General features: G+C 39.8%; 1 protein-coding gene across 6 annotated transcripts in view; it reads left to right on the top strand.

Moving 5' to 3' along the window:
• Nucleotides 1–20,849, top strand: part of RAP1A (RAP1A, member of RAS oncogene family) — a 67,934-nt gene that overhangs the window by 19,071 nt on the left and 28,014 nt on the right. For 3 of the 6 annotated variants that reach the window (XM_037884802.2, XM_037884803.2, XM_027822057.3), the window contains one exon: nt 16,174–16,234. The exons of 2 other annotated variants lie outside the window; for them this stretch is intronic. The gene's annotated coding sequence lies outside the window, so the exon portion shown is untranslated. Of the gene's footprint in view, nt 1–16,173; nt 16,235–16,436; nt 16,778–20,849 lie in introns of those variants that run through there. One more of the 6 variants, XM_043533378.1, reaches the window with a different exon arrangement.

The following is a 20,849-nucleotide window of genomic DNA, read 5'->3' as shown; positions in this document are numbered from 1 at the left end:
ACAGTAGAGATACACAGCACTTCCTGTGGAAGCACATCTTAGGTAGGCTCCTGTCCTTCTGTTCCCAGGGTCGCGCTCATTAGTATTAAATCTGCAGTGGTACTGCAGTCCATTTTGAGGGGAGCCTGCCAGTTACAGCCAGTGACATAGTGATTTGGTCTAATTTGAGGATGCAGTATGTGTTGGTCTCTGAGCTTTGCCTCTGGCTTTCTCTCCTCTGTCTTTGTCTATTTGGCACATGTCCCTAGCAACTTTCTGGAAATGCAGACCAACAGGACCCAAAATAACCCTCGCCGTTTGAGCACTTCAGGCTGTAGATGCACAGAGTGTTTGTTCCCTAGCTGAAGTGCTGGTAGCAAGCATTTCAAAATGCACGGCAAGGAGGTGGGCAGTCCGTCTCTTAGAAGTGCATATTTTGATGCTTACAGACTAAAAGTTTTGTTTGAAAAAGAAAAAGGCTGAGGCAGGTGTATTTTCAAAGACTAATGAATTGCTTCTTTTAAATGTTTCTCTCAGATTTATCTTGAATGAACTGCAGTACAGAACTAAGGTCTCAGATCAGCAAAACTTTTAACCAGGTGTTTAACTTTAATCATGTGAGTAGTCACACTGAAGCTGACCGGGACTGCTCAGGTGCTTTGCAGAATTGGGTCCTAAGTTATAAAAGTCTCAGGTGGTAGTGATTCTCACAACTCGCATAATGTGAGATCCTTCAAGGTTTATTGTAGGAACTAGGATTCTTTGTGAGAGTAGTTCATAGAGGGCACATACTCAGCTGAATTATAGGAAAGGATATGTCCAAAGCCTTTTGTGTGAATGTTTCATGGAAGAGGGCTTGAAGGTGAACATTGTGCCAGCTGAACTAAGTGGAGACTGTACAGAAGCAGTAGCACTAGCATGTAGCCTGAGATGTCCCTTACATACTGAACTCTGAGCATTGCCTTTTTTTATTGTAAAACTACATATCCAATGACATACATGAAGAACAAAAGCAATCTTCAAATAGCTGATAGTTTTCTTGGCTAGTCATTAGCTTTGCCAAGTGGGTAAATGTGTCCACTGAACTTATTGTGGTATCTGATACTTGGAAACAGAGATTAATTGACCTATTTAAGAGTTATTTAAACTGATTTGTTGTGGTTACCATACATTTTGAGCAAGCAGTGTAACTAGAATGTTGCCATAACCAAATCAATCTTGGCTGAAAGTTCCTTTTTTAAATCAAATAATGCATTTTCCATGTGCACTTCAAATTGAATTAAACACTTAGTAATAGAATTAGACCCTGGACTATTTCAGTGCCAAGAAGCAATTCAATAAAGTAGTTAAATTATTTTGTTTAACATATTCATAAGTCTTATTTTTAGGGCATTATTACTCACCTATGAAGATTCACTTCTAGTTGAAAGTGTTGGTGTACAAAGTGTCTGCACTCCCCAGGAACAAATTTATGTATGAATGTCCAAAAAAACACTTGCCTAATGTTTAATTTACAGATGTACAAAAATCCTAATTTGGTCTCTTTGGAGTTCCTGGAACTAAATGGTTTTCTTGTTCTTAAAAGAAATAATGTAGGCCATTACCTGGATTGAATTTAAAAGGGAAAAAATACCCTATTAACTGAAAAGATTATATCTGCAGTACAGAGTAAGTAGTCTGCTGTGTTGCATAGTAACTGGTTTAACAATTCTAATATGTATATGATAGTTAATTATATAGTTTCTGCATTATACTTTATTCCATATTGGCTATGACATTGTTGAAAATAATTAAAGCAATAGTGATACTACTTCTTCTGTGTTACTTTTGAGTATTTGCGCAATTGATTCTTACCACTGCTGTAACTATACAAGATAATTTTATGTAAGTCAACTGCTACAGAGATGGGGACTGTTGCAATAATGCAGATAGACTGTGAGATGAACAGACATCGGTCAAATCATGTTTTAATTTCAATTTGAGAAAAGCACTAAAAGTCCACTTTGTCCATTTATTTATAGTGATTTTTTGTGGTGGTCTTTGCCTCACAAAAATAAATTCATTAAAACCTCTCAAAGGGTGGAGGATGTAATACGCATGTTTAAGTGATGAGAAATTGATTGTAGTGATTAAGTGACTTGCCAGAGGTGTTGCTGAGATCTCTGCCATGGACTCAGTAATTTTTTTTTTTTCATATGAACCGTGTCTCTGTAGTGTGAGTCTGATGGACACCTTCCCTTCTATTTATGGTTACACAGTCCACGTCCCTTCCCATTCTCGACTGTATAACATTCTGTGGCAACTGCACAATTGCTGACATGAAGAATTCATATTAGGAAAGTATTTAATAGACTTTTAGCTTCTCTTAATACAGTTTACCAGCTGAAAATGAGAAGCCAGCTTATATGTCCTGCTATCTCTCAATGGACCGGTAATAGTCCATAGATTTCAATTTGGGAAGTTCAGGTCTTTGGCAAAGCTGAGTGTAGAACTCAGGTCTCCTGTTTCCAGTCCTGTGCTGTTAACACAGACCATCTTTCCTCCTGTACATTTCAGTATGCAGCTCTTTAAGAAGAGTGGGCTTTCCGTTTTAGTACAGTGCTGATCAAGACAAAACTTCCCATTCCAAAAATGGTGGGTTTTAGATTGGGGCTTGAGTATTTGTGTGAGAGATTAATTTTTGGAGGAAATCATAAGAAATTTTTCATGACTTGGTTTATAGTAACTTTGAACTTGGCATGTGATATGAGGTTCGTATGTTCAAAATTAAACAGGCTTGTTTATAGTAATAGTTGCAGTGAATCACTTTTAACTCCAAGGTAAAAATAACGAGAACACGTGGCTGTAATGTTCCAAGTGTCTGCCCATCTCTTGGCGGGAAATGGAGAAAGTGACATTTGTTTCTGTAGTACAGACAGCTTGAAGGAACTGGTGGCAGTTTAATCTACAGGCATTCATTTAAATGTCTCTATCCCCAGACTCTAAAACACTAGCAACGTATTTCCATTTGAAAAATTAAATATTTTGATTTCAGCACAGACGTAGCCTACCAACAATAAGAGGGTGTTGCAAGGGATGTAGAAGCCAGAGTACAAAAAGGGAGTAGCATCTGTTTTTTTTCCCTGCCAATTTGGTAAATGTTGATGCTTGCTCGCCTTCTACTTCCTTTCCTCCCTTCAGCTGATCTGTATCTCAGTAGTGCCACAACATGAGCCTTTCAAGTGAACAGCAGAGGACTGAAATACTGAATAATAATCTTGGTTTGCAGTGCAAATACGTGTAGAAGCAAAACATTTTGGTGGCTATGTTGTTGTTCTCTGTAGGAGTTGATGTTTTTTGCTGGTTGTCTTTTGGTGTCTGCCTTTCCCCTTCTTCCCTCCCCCACACTTTTTAAAAGTAGGGTTGTAGGTCTAATTTTTGTAAGGGTTGCAGTTCTTCAGGAAAAATGCAGTCCACATTGTTTAATTATAGCATCTCTGTCTACAAGCCTGTAGTTGAGTCTGTGTCAGCACTTTGATTCTAGCTCCCTATTTTCAAGTATATGTAACTCAGCTATGAGCAAATTCTTGAAGCAAGAGAACCATATATGTTGTCTTAGTGTAGATTCTTTTTATGCCAAGTTTGGAAAATGTTAAGTTCAAAGTGTAATGATTTACCAGTGTGATTTGAATGCTACTTCCATTGAAAGTAGTCTGTATTTTTATTTTGATGGTGCTCATGCTTTTAGTATTTTGAAGGAATCTGGTAGTCAGCACTTCCAAAAAGGAATACTTTGAAGACCGCTAAGTCTGCATCTACACTAGCATTTTTTTCCAATGTTTTCTCACCAAGGGTAGCAGTAATGGGAGCCCTCGTGTAAACAGAGCTCCATGTAGCCACAATTATTTGTGATGTAGCCTTATTATGTGTAGGACTCTATAACAGAATATTTAAAGTGGCAGCTGCCAACTGAAGCCTGACAATCCTAGTACGCTCATTGTTGTTACTAACTGGTGGTAGCACTTCTGAGAAATGTTAAAGAAAATGTCTCGGGCCCCTATCTGCAAGGAGGACGCTAGTACCCCATAGCAAGGGTAGGGACTAGGGGTCAATAAGGTCTGAAGAGACACTGTCAACTTGACAAAAAGTTGGTATTTCTCTTGCTGTGTAGAAGACTGGTGCAAACAAGGGAAACAGAGTGGGCCCCAGTCCTATAGCTGAGCACGTGGGCAGACTGCTTCGCCCTCATGGAGCCCCATTGACTTTAGTGGGCTCCTCAGAAACACAGCAATCTGCCCAGGCACTGTTGTCTGTAGGTTCGGGGCCATGCACAGATGAAAGGGATACCAGGTGTACTCAAAATGCTGTCAAATGCACAAAGAAAACAAGCTGAACAGAATAGAGTAAAATGGTGTCTTTTGGACACCTTAGGTTTTACCCATAACAAGTAAAACAAAAACACACATTCACAAGTATAACAAGGAGTCCGGTGGCACCTTAAAGACTAACAGATTTATTTGGGCATAAGCTTTCTTGGGTAAAAAACACTTCTTCAGCTGCATCTGACTCCTTGTTGTTTTTATGGATACAGACTAACACGGCTACCCCCTGATAATTCACAAGTATAATTTTTTTTAATTAACCCCTTGAACTTAACCAGAGCCAGTATAATTAAGTGAGCTGTTGTCTACCTATCATTTAAAATTGAGAGGACCTGGTTGCATGTTGTTATTTAATACCCTTCAAAGCATTTAAAAGGCTAATATTTAACCGTGATAGAATGCTGCAAGTGTACAAAGAGCTTTACAAAAACCCAAGGTAGTTTCCCCAGGTCAGGAGCCTTGTCTTCGTAATTTGGATGAGTTTTTGTACAAAAAATAAAGGCCTGGAATACATAGTCTGTGAGGGTCCTGATTATTAAGAGTGGTTTTAAACGAGAGGAGTGGGTCCTGGCACACAGGAAGCAGGCATCAAGAAAGGATAAATATACAGTGGGGAAAAATCCTGCCTTGGTGGGGGATAGCTTGGCTGACTCCCTACATTTGGGGGATGGAAAGACTCATTATTCTGTAAATGGGGCACAAAGGTTGAAGATGTCTTGGGGGTTGGGAACAGGACAGTGAATAGTTAAGAGTGTACTCTCTCTCTCTTTCTCTGAAGGAAGGAGTAAGTAGGAGCTAAACTTTGCCTTTTCTTGTTTCCAGTTCTTTGACTAAAAGATTTGTTTTCTTCCTATGTAGTTTTTGTTGGGGTGGGAGAAGAAACATAATTAGTTCGTTGCACCATGATATTACACATGCAAAGCAGGGCTTTCTTTAGCTTCAGCAGAAATTGAAAGTAATGTAATGTAGAGGGACGTGCACCCTTATCATCCTTTAGACAAGGACTGTTACCCCTGTCACCAGCCTATGACTCTGGATTGAGCAATCTCAAAGGGTTACAGCTGCTAGATAAAGATGCAAACAGGGTGGAGCAACTCTTGCTGCATCAATCAAGGCGGAAGGGAGCACAGCTTACTCAAACCAGGGAGAACAGGTTGGGAGAGCTCCCTTCTGGTTTTAGGGGAGGAGGGGGAGCTGTGCTGTTTGCAATAGTGTTTTGGCAGTCTGAGCAGCCTTCAATGGGAAGGTCCTGGCAACATGAGTGGGTGGTTATGTAAAGAGATGTAGTCTCATCTCGGAAAAGAGCCATACCTGGGTCTGTCTTTCCATACTCAAATGACAAACTCATTCAGGCAACATCCACTCAGGAATCTTTTGAGGTCAGGATTCAGTTCCTATCCTCCTCCACCTTCAGATAGGAAAGTGGCATGTTCTTGTTAGTCCCTGACTTTTTATTATTTGTATGAGGAGTACCTAGTAGCCCTTATTTTGGGTGCTTAGTGAGAGATGGTCCCTACCTCAAAGAGTTGACAATCTAAATAGGCAGGAGGAGCTGAGGTGCAGACAGATGAAGTGACTTGCCCAGTATCAGACAGAGAGGCTGTGGAACAGCTGGCAATTGAACCCAATTTCTAGGCCAATCTTAACAAGCAAGATGACTGGTCCTTCATCTTCAGGTTTATGGTTGGTTCAGTTATTGGCTAACATGTATTGACAAATTCTTGTTTCTTTAGCAGAAAGTCAAGTGTGATTTCACAAGAAAGGTCTATAACTAGATTCCCAATTTTACTAAGTTCCATTGACTAAAATAGTACTTCCTAGTGAATACTGCTCCTGGCTTTATTGATAATAAACACTTAACTCTTATACAATGCTTTTCATCTGTAGAGCCTGTGGCACTGGGCAAAGGTGGGCAGGGTCACTGTCCCTGTTTTACATTTGGATAAACTGAGGCAGAGAAGTAAAATAACTTGCCCGGGTTACATGACAAGTCAGTAGCAGAGCTGCCCACTCACCTATACACGGAATACAATTGGTGTGTTAAGTTACTGTTCATTCATAGGAAAGCTGCAAATTTCTCTTGTAGAGATGAGAATGTTTTCTTTTTAAAGTCTCTGGAAGACTACATCAAACAATTTTGATAAGTTAATTCACAGATGGCATTGCATAAATTAGTTTTTCACTTGGCAACTTTGATCTACCCATGTGGCTTTGCTACAGTCTCTGCACATTAAGATTAATCAGACAATTGAGCCGTAAACTTAAAATATTTTGTCCCAATTCAACTATTCTCATGAGCTCCTTGCAGTAAGTAAACGTGATTTGCATCTCTCAAAATGCATTGGACACAATAACATCACTAAGAATCAGGTTACTAACACAAATGGTGGCTTAAGTATAACTTAGATACTTCAACCATCAGATATTGTATTGGGTGCATTCACATATTTTACAAACAAAACATGCAACCTAGTGACCAATGTCAACTCTAAATAGAGGTCCCTATGATACCTACATTAAATCTGATTACAATAACAAACTGCTCAATTGTAACATTTCTCATAAATTTACAAAGAGTAATCACTGAAAACAAAAGTTTGTTATCCTGGGGCCATTTTCTAATGTCCCTTCAGATCATAAGAGTAAAGTTTCCAATTGTGTGGACTAGAGATTCCTTTTTGGACTCCAAGAGTGTCCAGATTTCTGCAACACTTCTAGAATATATGAAGTAAACTTTCAAAGGCTTGAGTGCAAAGCTTGTTCAAAATAAAATCTAAAGGTAGCAACAATAATAACCTCCCCACCATCTTCTGAATAGCCATATCCAAGTTTGCAATCAGTCCATTTCAAGGTAAGTTTGATGTTTCTGGGTGCACTGCAAAAGGGTGAAAAAATCCAAAGGGAAGAAGGCTGTTTATAAGCAGCACCCTTCTTTCCTGAAGAATGAAATTCCCTTTGTGTTCTGGGGAGAACAAAAACTGTGGGAGAGGAGTAAATATTTAGCTTTGTCCATTCTGCATAATAAACACTCAGAATTTTAGAACAAAATATTTCCATCTGCCTGAGTATTGTTTGAATAATTCCAATTGACGGCAATGGTTCAGTTTTCTGATCTTTTCAGATGTGGCCATGTCTGTATAAAACTACCCATTTGATGTGTACTTGAAGCTCAGTGGAAGCATTAGTCACCGCCCTCAGTATCATTTCCTGCTCTGTTTTGGCCGTCTTACCCAGCTAATAGTACAGCATGTTTAAGATGCAAGGTTCGCTTCAGTAAGTCGGAGTTTAAATATGAGTAGCTTCCTCCATGTTCCTGCCCCTTCTCCCCCACTTTTTTTTAGCCAAGTTACTTGCGTATGACTCATTTTTTAGTGACTAAAATAAAAAGAACTTGCTCATCTGGAAGCTGTAACTCATTCTTCAGAGAGATTTTTTCCCTTAATGGGTAATTTTTCTAGGGTGAAACTTATTCTAGTACAGAGGGGCCTTCTTCTAGCACCTCAGCTCCAATTCAAAGCTCCAGCTGAGGTCTAAATGGGGTTGGAATGGTACAGAGGACTTCGGGGTGAGTTTGTTTAGCTGTTTTTATGCACAGACTAGCAGACTTTGCTGAAATCTGCTCAGTTCATCCTTCATGGAAGGAGACAGGTAATGATTTGCTCTCAAAGGGCCCTCTTCAAAGTGAGAGTGTAGTTGGTACCTATGGCTTCTTTGCTGAGCCTGACCAGAATAGTTGTGCCCACATTATCCACTAGAGAAAATGGACTGACATCAGTAACTCATTACAAAGAGGAAATCCAAATGTGTCCGCACACTTGCCAGTGTTTAAAGGCTTATAGGGTAAATTGCTGCTGTACCTGAAATTACAGCTGTAGATCTTCCTGGCTTATATATGTTGGAGCGGAAATTTGAGACAGTTCAGTGTGCAAACTGCCCTAGCTGCCAGCTGAGCTCCCCAGTGGGTGGGTGTGACATTTCAAGAGATTTGAATCAGACTTAACAGCTGTAAACCTTTAAACTAATAACTTGCAAAATCCTGACAAAATGGAAAAATCACTCTCTTTTGGGTTATTCTGAATCTGGGTCACTTCACACACAAAACACGCTCCTTTTTTTGATCCCTATCTGTCTGCTTCATGCCATTTCTAGTCAGTTTCATGGGTTGGAGCTATTCAGAGCTGAAGAACAAGTGCATAAACTGGGACTGCTGAAGGAATGTTAAATGGTTGGGATTCGGGGAGTGATGTGCCAGGAAAAAAAAGCTTTATTTTGTTGTTGTTGCAAATGCTAATAACTTGAAAGGCCTAGGTGTAGTATATTCAAGCTGACATCACTGAAATATCATAAACTGCGGATTAGTAATAATTCTGAGTAATTTGATATTGAGAAGACATAACCAGTAAGATACTGTGGCTGGCTTTCAGAGGTACTGAGCCATCTTCGTTGGGAGTTGCCATGTACACAGCATATCTAAAAATCATACTCGCTATTCGTAACATTGCATGCACTGAGAAATGCAATGAACGAATGCAAGTAGAAGATTCTGCAGTTATTCAGAAACTCAGTCAGTATGATATAAACTGAATCTATAGATTTTTTTTTTTTTTTTTTAAACTGGCTTCTCTCTGGAATAAGTCTTTATTGGAGGAGAAGGTTTCTTCTTGACACATGAGTTTTGTCTCCAGTTGTATGGAAACAAGGGACACCTCAGAACTTACTTTCTTGGGCGTGGACCCACTAAGTTTATCCCTGTGCGATTCCAGCAGGAGGAACACTTCCAGAATCATAAATATGACCTGCTCTGATTTTCAAGATCTAAGCATTCACTCAGAACCCATTCAGAATTTCTCTTAAGCTAACTTTCAGCACTATAGATTATTTACCATTATTGAACATAGCCATACTGTACGCTTCTATGACTTGCATTTGGAATGATGGCTGTTTCATTTAAAATGAAGACATGATTCTCAAAATATGTATTTATTTCTCTCCTTCTTAAAAGTTGTTATTCAGTAGTGACTAGTGGGTCTTAGGATTTAAACTTCAAAGGTGTTTTCCCCTCAATCATTGTATTTGAGACCAAAGATGACTCTTGCAGCCATATTCCCCTGTGTAAAATCCAGAGGCTCTTGCTGTGGTTTTTTCAAACTTATTCTCATAACACTTTCTTGTTGATACTCATGATTTTGAATTTTGACATTTTGGCTTGTATTTTTTTTTTATTATTATAAACCTAGAACATACGAGGGCAGCATATTAATAGCAAAAGTCTATACATTGGGGCCAGGGGGGAGAGAATAGACAACGGTATGGTCTTAGGACAGGACCAAAAGCCAGGGACTCCTGAATTCTTATCTCAGCTCTTTCACTAAGTCTCTTTCCATGGCTTTGGGCAAGTTGCTTCACCTCTGAACTTCATCTGTATAATGGGTATAATAATACTTACCTACTGCACTGGGAAGGTTTTGAAGATTGATTGATTGTTTGTAAATTATTTTGAGTTTGAGAGTTGGGAAGTGTTAGACATACAAATTCTCAAATGTTACCAAAGCCCTACTATTAGAATGTATAGCATTTAAATTGCTGCTAGATTATACTACATTTAAGCAGGTACCTAAACAACAAAGTGCTTTAAGACTTTTTTTGTAGGGTATGGTTTGGATAGTTAAAGTGCAAGCTCTTTATCTTTTTGAATTTCCTCTGAAAAATTGTTATGGCAATGCGAATTTCAATCTACAATAAAATAATTAAAGCTAACATAAACCAGGAAAAACATGGTCTGTAAATGCACACCTGCAGACACAACAACAAATAGCTGTTGTTGGTAGAGACAAATGATACAAACTGAGCCCTCTGTACTGCAGGCCAGAGATTATGAAAAGCATCCCATCTGTTACCAAATTTGCACTTGGGGAAAATGTAAACAATTCAATGTATTTGTAAAAACAAATTCAGTAGTAGATGGGAAGGGCATGGACAAAATGAGGAGTATTTTCAAAGATAGACTTGCGCAGTTAGGTACCCAACTTCTATTGATTTTTCAGTAGGAGGTAGACCATTCAACTGTCATTTGGGCCTTGGGGGATATTCCTTATGGTGTAAAAAAATACTTAAAATCAAGGGACAGCAATAGAGGTGAATGTCTCTATTGGGAAGAAATTGATGGTATTGCAGAAGGGAAAGGAAAAGAACAGGGCTTTGGAAGCGTATCTGGATTTGAGAATAAACCTAGCTACTGAAAGGTTGATGCAAATAACTCTGGACAAAAGCAACAACATACCATGCATCTTTGACTAGTAAAGCTCAATACAAGAGGAACAGCAGGCAGGCTATTTAAACATTGATTTTACAATGATTCATGGGAAGAGAGAATGTTACTGTCCTCCACAGACTGGCAAAAAGTGTTTCAAGCAGGTATCTCTGAACAGTCGATTTATTTCTGTCATTTTCTGGTGGTTGACAAACAGTAGGTGTCAGGGTCCATTAAAAGAGAATTATTTCTATGGAATTTCTGTATAAAACTAAAAGTTACACCTAGATTAATTAACTTGTGCTAGTAACTGAAACTTCTAAAGAAACTGGCAGTGGCACTAACACATAAAAAGCTGCCCTGAGGGAGTTTGTGGTCGTGGAGCTTCTCCGCTGGTTAACATGACGTGATGAAGACTGGATTGGAATGCAGTTCTGAGCTGCTGATGCCTTTTTGATGTGCATACCAAGGGCGTTTTACAAGATGCTTGATAACTAGAGAGGAAACATAGGGTCATTTTAGGCTTATATCTGAATTGTAGGTATATGTTACCCAAAGCAAGGTGATAAGTGCTTGAGGATTCTCGTATTCTTTCAAAAGCACTAGACTTGTAAATCATAATTAGGCTGATCATCATCAATATGGAGACTCCCTCAGTGGGCTGTACGGTTGGATGACAGAGTGAGAGAAATACCAGCACAGAAATGATATGGCCCTGTCCTGTAAAGTTCAGGGACAGAATTTGCCTTAATGTTATTGTACTAAATACAAATGGCTTGTATGCCTGAAAGTCCATGACCCCCCCCACCCCCACCCCCCGAGAGAGGCTCCAAGTTGGGAGCAAGAGTGGTCCAGTGGATACAGCACTGGCCTAGGCCATAGGGGAGACGGGTTTATTTCCCTGCTCCAGCATGGACCCTCCTGCGTGACTTTAGTCAAGTCATTTAGCTTATCTGTGCCCTAATTCCCTGTCTGTAAAATGAGGATAATAATGGTTCTCTCTCTCAGAGTAGTGTTGTGAGGATCAATACATGAAAAAGATTGCGAAGCACTTTTAGATCTACTGATGAAAAGTGCTAATTAAGAAATAGGTATCATTATTTAATAATAATTTTGTGCCTTATTCTCATACTATCATTTAATTGCAAGTGCAGTTTTGTACGTGCATTTGCGAACATTTAGCCATCTAAATACCCAATTTTAAGACACACATAAAAAGACACATGACCCCCAGTTTTTGAATGTGCTGATGATCACCATGGCTTGAGATATAAAGAAGTATTTCTTCCTTTCTATCCAGGCACAAGTACAATGTCCCATCAACACTACAGTACTAACCAGGGCACATTGTGGGGTAGAAGGGAAGCCAGGGTTATAGAATGTTTTATTTATAGTGTGGAAGTGGCATCACAGCCATTCTAGGAAATGCATCTCTGCATTTCTATAACTGGGCTGTCACATCTACATTGCAAACAAAAAACCATTAGGATGAGAGTGCTTGAGGAGTGCTAGACAAGGGTGATTTGTAGAATGGAACTTTCAAATATATGCTGACCTAAAGCTACTCCCATTGAAGTCAATGGGAGCAGAGGGAGGCCAGTACTGAGTGTTGTTGACAGTCCCATCCCTGCAAGGCCTAAATTGAAATACCCTTACTCCGATCTCTTGGACATGGGGTTGGGTGCATGCGCTTGGGGAGGAACATAGTCCTGTTTCAACATAAACATTACAATTCCACAACATTAAAAAGAGAAAATAAATGAACTAACCAGAATGCCTCCAAGGCTTTTCAGTGTTTCTGACCCTGTTAGGGGCTGTGTGTGCTCACTAAATACTTACTGTTCCATTTCCCAAACTCCCCGCTGACAGCGATGGTAGTGGCCTGCGCACAGTGAGGGAGAAACAGACTCCTCAAAATTGGGTGATTATTTTGCAGTTTGTTCTGGTGAAATTAGGCTAAGACAAAGCAATTTCAGTTCACCTTCTGACTCTGGGCCCACATCACACTGTAACCCAGATGTGGCTCTCTTCTTTAACTCCCAGTCTGACTGTACTCCAGGACAGCCAAGGGCAAGGAGTGCTGTGTGGGCCATACAATCGGCTCCAGGAAGGGAGTTTCTAGTGGTGGTCAGCTTCAGCAGTTGACTTGCTTGGCTCCAAAGAAAATCCTTTTCACGCATCTACCAGAAGCCTAACGGCTATGATGTAGCCTGTGTGTGGGGAGGTGGTTGCCAAGTATAAGGAAGTGGGATCTGAAGAGAATCTTTTTAAGGTGAAAGCTTTTATGTTCAATACGTTTATTTCTAAAAGGGCTGTTTATAAAGAGGTGCTGGGAGGTTAAAATTTTAAAATTTTTATTAATAGGCCCAAAGTTACATTGTGGGGCTAAACCAGTGGTTCTCAAACTGTGGTTCATGGCATCACTTGTGGGTGGTCCATGGAGCTGCAGCTGTTCCTGTGGTGAAGCATCTTTCAGTCTTCAAGCAGTTTCCTGCTAAATATAGCACAATTTCAGGATTCTGCAAATCAATCTGGACCGGTTTACACTAAGAATTAATTTGGCTCTTTGCATTTTCAAGAGCTTTTGGGATCCAGTAAACTCAAAAAACCTAAACCTCTTTCTGCTCTCTGCACAGCTGTTTTGTTTTTTTCCAGTGTTTCTTTGGTGAAGAGGCAAGTGCAATTCAGTTTACAGACTCCCAAAATTAAAGGTCACAACCTTTAAAGCAAGTTAACAATCTGAACATTGGATGCAGGCAATGGGGAGGGACGGGGAGGAGGAGGATTCAGTTTTAAGTCTGAAGTCCTAGTCACAAAGAGGAAATAAACAGCAGCTCTAAAATACTGGGAATATAATGAAGCAGCCATCACCACCAAGGCATTAAATCAAGTTATTGTTTTTTTTCCTAATATTGTCTCCTTGATATTTATTAAATACTGTTTCAGATAACCAAGCGCCACAGAGAAGTTGCCTGACTTGAATTGGGACAGTTGGATGGGAGATAACCTGTGAATTGATATGGAAGCATGTACCATAATAAGAAAAACTTTGAGAACCACGGTCCCTAAGTACCCACCAGTCTTTTTTTCTTTAAGTGCCTTTTGGCTTGTAAGTCTTGTTTGTGAGGAGTCACAGGGCAAACTACAGTATAAAGAGAGCTATATACATGTTGTGGTGTCCTGTAATGGAGCCTGTGTTAATTTCACACCTGCAAGATTGTAGTATACAGAGTAGTTCTGGACTCGGACAATAATGGAGTACAGTGTTGCCAACTCCAGGGTTCAAACATTGAGGTAGGCCCCAGAATATCATGAGATTTCAATATATAGTGGGCTTTTTATTTGTGTTTTGGTTTTAGAGCTGTTGGGTGCACTTGGGAACAGAAAGACTTCGGGGAGTAAAAAAAATGATACTTCCGGAGCCCTCAGATTACATGAGCAGAGGCAATAAGCAAAAAACATGGTATCCTGAGTGTCTGAAACACTGGCAGGATAGTGTGAATTGTGCACGCACGCTTGTTGGGAAAGGAGAAAACCAGGTAATTCTTGGAAGTTATAATACTTGCTCTGAAGCAAGAGCATCACGTAGCTCTCAATGTGCCCTGCTAGCTTCTAAAGCGAAGGTCCAGTTTTGCCCTCCCCAGTTCTGTGGGTTAGAAATTTTCTGAAGACCTATCCCAGCTCCATTGGGATAGGAGAGCAATGTTGTATCTGTAAATCCAGCTGTTGGAAAGCATGGTATCTTGGCATTCCTTCAATTCAGCATTTGTTTATTGCCTTTGTTGGTTGGCCAGTGTTTTTCATTGGTTTTTGCTCAAAAGACTGACTAATATCTGGTTATGGAGCAGCTGAATATTTCATGGCCTTTGCCTCACACTGTGGAGTTGATTTTAAGTTTAAAAAGAACAGAAACAAAAACCTTTGGAGTTTTTTAGAGAGTAAATATTGGAACAAAACATAAAGCAATTGATAAAAACACTTTGTAAAAACCTTCCTTACGTTGTAGCACTGGTTTAGTATAACACAATACTTTCTATACAGTGTCCGCTTATTTAGCCATTTGCATAATGTGATGTAAGAATGAACAATGGGAGGAGGTAGGCTGGTGAGAACAGCATCAAATTATTGAGGCTTGCTATAAAAGTATGTTGTTCCATTGCAATTTGGGGAAGTGTGTTGCTCTCTGAGCTTCTGGAAACCTCTGTCTAGGAGCATTATACTTTTAATTTCTCTTTAGAAAGGAGCTTAATGGCCACGATAATGATTCAGTTCCTTAATTATATGTATCACAGTAATTGTATGAAGAAGTACTTGTGGCACCTTAGAGACTAGCAAATTTATTAGAGCATAAGCTTTCGTGGGCTACAGCCCACTTCATCGGATGCAACTGTAATTGTATAAAGTGTTTTATGACTGAGCTTGCAAGTCATACCATAAAACTATTTTCTACTTTTTGTCTTTTCCAAATCTTGTTGATCCAATATACATTGTCTCCAATTTCAAAAGCAATTTCCATGGGTGATTTGAGAAGATCACGAATGCAGGGGACTGGTCAACTGTATTCACTTTCAGGTTTCCTAATTGACCCTGGCCTCTCGTGGACGTACTTAACACTAATGGTTTTGTTTAGAAAGGTACCAAGAGAAGAGTATGTGTTCAAGGCTCTTCCTTGGGTCTTTGTGCCCAGGTCTGCTGAGTTGAGGAGCTCTGCAGGACTAGTATGGCCTATCCTTGGGAGGTGAAAGGGGAGAGAAAAATTAGGGACTTGGAGGACCTTGGGAAGGTTGAAGATAAACCCATGGTTATTTCACCTCTGCATTTGGCACTGGGACAGCTGCTACTGAAATACTGTGTCCAGTTCTGGTGTCCACAGTTGAAGGATGTTAATAAATTGGAGAGGGTTCAGAGAAGAGCCATGAGAATGATTAAAGGATTAGAAAACATAACTCATAGTTATAGACTCACAGAGCTCAATCTATTTAGCTTAGAAAAGAGAAGGTTAAGGGTGACTTGATTAGTGTATAAATACCTACCTGGGGAACAAATATTTGGTAATGGGCTTTTCAGTCTCACAAAAGGTACAACATGATCTAATGGCCGGAAGCTGAAGCTAGACAAATTGCAGATGAGAAATAAGAGGTAATTTTTTAACAGTGAGGGTGATTAACCATTGAACAATTTACCAAGTGTCATGGTGGAGTCTGACTGTTTTTAAATCAAGATGAGAAGTTTTTGTAAAAGATCTCTAGGAATTATTTGGGGGAAGTACTGTGGGCACAGGAGGTCAGATTAAATGATCACAGTGGTCCCTTCTGGCCTTAGAAACTGTGAATCTATTATTCAATGTGTGTTAAAACAGTCAAACTTGCATTATTCCAGAGGTGATGCCAGTGCACCTTTGTGTGTTTGGGGTAGTTTGATTCCAGTAGCCAAAAGTTGTTTGATGGAACAAAATAGTTAATGGCTTGAAATTCAAACCAAAACCATGACTGCTCTGTAAACTGTATGGTACAGTATCCTTTTAAAAAGTGTTTTGAAATATTTTAAATTGCATTTTTTTTTATCCTTTCAAATCCCCTGTAGGGAGCTTGGAAAAAACGTCCAGTAGGGCTGTTAACACTGATGAGAGATCTTGTATGCCAAGGTATGAGTTTTTCATGTTCTCAGCACATATTTAAATGGGATTGCCAGTTATAAAAGTATGGGGGTTGGATTAGCAAGAAGGGAAGGTTTAAGAATTACTAAATGTGTAATACAAGTGTGTTTAAAAAAACCCAAAAACCTCTGTGTTTCCTGCAGTTACAAAAAGTTGGTGTGTTTTTACTTCTATCTCCATTCACAGTGTTGCGAGTCATGCACTTGTGAAGGCAGCTCTGTATTCTCAAAGGGGCAATCAGCAATGTAGATACTTACTATGCTTTAAAAAATGTCCTTTGTCACTGTCTTGCTTAAATGGGGGACGTGTCTTCAGTCATGCTGCACATTTCACCAGGATATGCAAAATCATCAAACCACACTTCTGCTGAGGCCTTCGCACACTGAGCAACACACACATACCTAATGTTACTTGTGGCTCCGTCAGCAGTTGCTGGAGGAAGGGGGAACCAACCAAACGTAAACCGCCTTCTTCAAACATATAAAATTGTGCTCAACAGTTATGTTTGAAAGAGCTTGTGTCACATTTCAGGTTAGTGTGAAATTCTTACACCCAACATCTGTTCAGTGGTGGGTTTGCTTATTTTTCCCCTGGCGCAGGTTAGGAATTTCCTGGTGAGTGACTAGAATTTTTGGGGGGAGTAGAAAAAGGGGTTGGACTAGCTGTTCGTTCCAGAAGGGCTTCCCAGAGATCATCCTTATATTTATTATAAAGTCAGAATTATTTAAATCCTCTTAATGGCTGTGAGTAAATGCTTTTAAAAATAGAGGCTGGCTGACAAATGTCTTAATTTTTTTTGTTCTGCTTCTGTAGTGCTACAGTATATGTATTTACCTAAGTCTTGTGTAAAATCTGTCTTAATGTCTGTGCACAAGCACATTAGCTGGTCTTAAATAGCACAGTGTGTGAAAATGCAATTGAGCCCTTTAGTGCAGTATTTCCTGTCTGAAGGAATATGATGTAATGGACTAGATTTCCTGGCTCCCAGTCCATTGCTCAAGTTACAGTCCTGGCTCTTCCCCTGTGGCTATGGGCTAGTTACTACTTTGTGCCTCGGTTTTTACGTGGTATAAAATGAGTATTACTTTACTTCACAGGGATGATACGAGGATTAATTGTGGTTGTAGAGTGTTTTAAAAATGTAAAGAGCTGTTTTAAGTGCTGCATGCTGTCGTTGCTCTTGGTCACCCCTTCATAGGATTGATCAGCCTTTGATCAGCCCTTTCAATTCAAACATGCATGTTTGTTTCTGTATTGCAACAAATGTGTTAAATCCTCATCTTGGTAAATGACACAGTTCTTAAACCTGGAATGCCACTTCACTTTATTTGAGCAATACATAAAATTGTCCTCTTCTGATAGTATGCTATCTTTCACTGCGTGTGAACTGTGTGAAGAGACTGTGTAATTAAAACAGGCATTCTGAGCTACTTCTGGCATCTGCTGTCTTGCTGAAAAATGGTGTCATTTGGGATCCCAATAAATATAACAAACAGTTTTCATTCTGCTTTCATACTGAGTTAACAATTGGCCAAACATATAGGTCTGGTAATAATTCAATAATAATAATAATAATTCAATAGTTGGACCCTCACTGGGATCCTCTGAGAGCATGGTTGCAGTGATACACCGAAGCACTTTCTCAGAACAAAGAATGACTTATTTTGCCCCAAAGATACACAGTGCTTGGAGAAATAGATTTAAAATAGACAAATTCACTTACCTAGTGAGCAGGAGTCCCGTCCTTTACATCAACAGGAACATATCTCATCAACCTTTTTGCTGCGTTTTTGCTAAAAAGGTTTATTTTTATGCTGGAATAAAAGACCTGAGGCATGGCCATGGCTGGCCTGGGTCAGCTGACTCGAGCTCACGCTGCAGAGCTAAAAATTGCTGAGTAGATATTTGGGCTTGGGCTGGAGCCTGAAACCAAACATCTCCACAGCAGTATTACAGCCCCACAGCCTGAGCCCTGCGAGCCCAAATCAGCTGATCTGGGCCCACTGCAGGTATTTAATATCTGTGGACACGTACCCTGTGTGTCTTCTCCCACATGGCCCTTATGCATGCCTTTTCCCAACTCCTTTTGCACTGACACCTAACGCTTTGCTTATTTAGGCCCTCATTTGGCAAAGCACTTAAGCACATGCTAACGTATTGGGATTAAAGCATGCGTTCAAGTGCTTTGCTGAATAGGATGGACCTAAGCACATGCTCAAGTGCTCTGCTAAACTGGGGCTTTATGTCTCTCTTAGAATAGATCCACACTGCAGAAAAGCCTCCCACAGCATCAAGTCTGAGCCCAGGTCATCTGACTCAGGCTTGCGCTATGGGACCAAGAATAGCCATTTAGATGTTCCTGCTTTGGCTATGACAGGCTATGACACCTAGTGACAGGGGGTGGGTCTCAGATCCTAGGCTTCAGAGGGAGTGGGAATGTTTTCGCTGCTATTTATAGCTCCATAGCATGAGCCGGGTGAGCCTAAATCAGCTGCCCAGCCTCAGACTCGCTGTTGTGGTGTGATTTTTGTTTAGTTTTTTGCAGTATGGACATACCCTATTAGACCCACTTCTGCTAGGCTGTCTATAGTGCATCTAATTAACTTGTATTAAAATAACACTTGTTCCCCTTCTCCTAATTTGTCTTTAGACTGACTTCCACAGGGAAGGGACCATCTCTTCTTGAGTGTCTGCAAAGTACCTTGCACATTGTGGATGCTGCCATAAATGATCAGATGTCCCAGTTTCTTATGCTTTCGAGGAAGTTGTCATTTGTGACAGTAATAGTAGAAGAAAATAAGAGGGTATTTTAATTCTGGTTCTAGAAACAGGTCCTTTTCATTGCCTAGTTGTCTTGTCTGTTAACACCCTTCCTTCTGTGTTAAAAATCATCGTTTCAAACAGCTACATTTTGATTGTTGGGGCAAGTGAAAAACTGTAACAAGCCAGGGGAGATTAATCTTGTGATGCCAAATTTTCAGTGGTGTGACTGTAACGCCAACAGACTCCATTCGTAGGCAGGCCGGATCGAACTGGGGATGTCTGGAGCTTAGTGCATGAACCTCTACTGCATGAGCTAATGGGCAGCTGGCTGTTAGCTAAGGCTGTAGAGCACTCGTTTTTTCCCGCTCGCGCTTTCTCGCTCGCTCTCTACATGACCATGAGGTTTGTCCATTGCTGCAGATAAGATCCAGACCTAGCGGATTTATAACTGCTGTTCTTGAAAGTTGCTTTCCTGAGATATTCAGTAATTTAGGGTTGCTGCTTATTCCAAGAGCTGACTATCAGAAACCAGCCCTTTGCCCATTCAGTATCTATTTTAAATAGGTAGCTTTTTCTGCATGTGTGTAGGGCAGTTCTAATTCAATTATTTGTATCCTGGCCTATTTGACTAATATAATACCAAACATATGCCGGTCAAAATGCTGTCTACTACATATGTCTTGTAACTTAAGTGTGCTTATTGTGATTGCCTGTTGGCTTTCTTGGCCCTTTCAAGTGGATGTCTATCAAATAAGCAGCTGTTACTCAGTTCCCCAGAGAGGACTTGTAGTTCTTATATATTTTTCTGTTCTTCGTTTTTAAATGGAATTAGTGCTTGTAATAGGTGCCCAATGGAAAGCCCTGGGGACTGAAAACTTCTATTTATCCACACCATACATAGAGCAATATAAGATTTCTTAAACTGCTTCGCGAATGTGCTCCATCACTGAGCTGGAAGAAGTACTTTTTATCCAGAGGACTCACTGCATACACCACTAAAGGGTAGTCACTGCTTAACAGCACATAGTACCACTACAGAAAGTTATGGGTGGAAATGAATGATACTGCGTCTAACTGAAACCTAAGGGGAATTTAGATAGACATAATGAAATTATCCAAATGAAAAATTGGCCAGGATATTGCATAGTAGTAATGCCTGTATGAAAAGCCCCTAGCACTCTGTTGGTGCTGTATAAACAGATATTAATATCTTGCAAACGTGCCATGGATAATTAATCCATGTAATGGCCGTATAAGTACCTAGATTAGTCACAAGAGGTCAAGATCTTTGATTTCCTGTTGTATCCAAAAAAAAAAACATAACTGGAAAATACTGTAGAAAAGTGAGAATTATTGTAATATCCCTATCTGAAACTTTCCCACATGTGTTTTTGACTATAAAAAAAGAAGCGAAAGTGTTCATGGCTAAATCTAAGCCTTAACTTGATTATTGTGCTTTTGAATGGGAGGGACCAGAGTGTGGAAAAAAAAGGGTAGACTGGATAAAACAAGCTGCTTTTATACTTCCCTTAAAATCCATTCCCTTTTAAATGCTAATAATAGATTTTACTTTCGATATTACCCACAGTTAATTAAAAGGAATCCCCCTTCTTTTTTTCAGTCCAAAATGATGGTTTTGAAAAAAGGAAGCAAATGTTGCTACTCAGGGAAATATTGTTCAACTGGTTTTAGATATTTAGTTGCCATACTGGGGGAATCCTGCACAGATTGCATTTAGTTTCACGGTTTTTACAAAGTGGAAGTCTGTGAAAGTGGGGTGCTCATCAGCACTAGAGAAACAGCCCCAAGTTGTGTAAGGATGGGAACCCAAAGTTAATGT

The sequence above is a fragment of the Chelonia mydas genome, chromosome 21, assembly GCF_015237465.2.
Source record: "Chelonia mydas isolate rCheMyd1 chromosome 21, rCheMyd1.pri.v2, whole genome shotgun sequence".
Lineage (NCBI taxonomy): Eukaryota > Metazoa > Chordata > Testudines > Cheloniidae > Chelonia > Chelonia mydas.
This window is presented reverse-complemented; position numbering and strand designations above follow the sequence as displayed.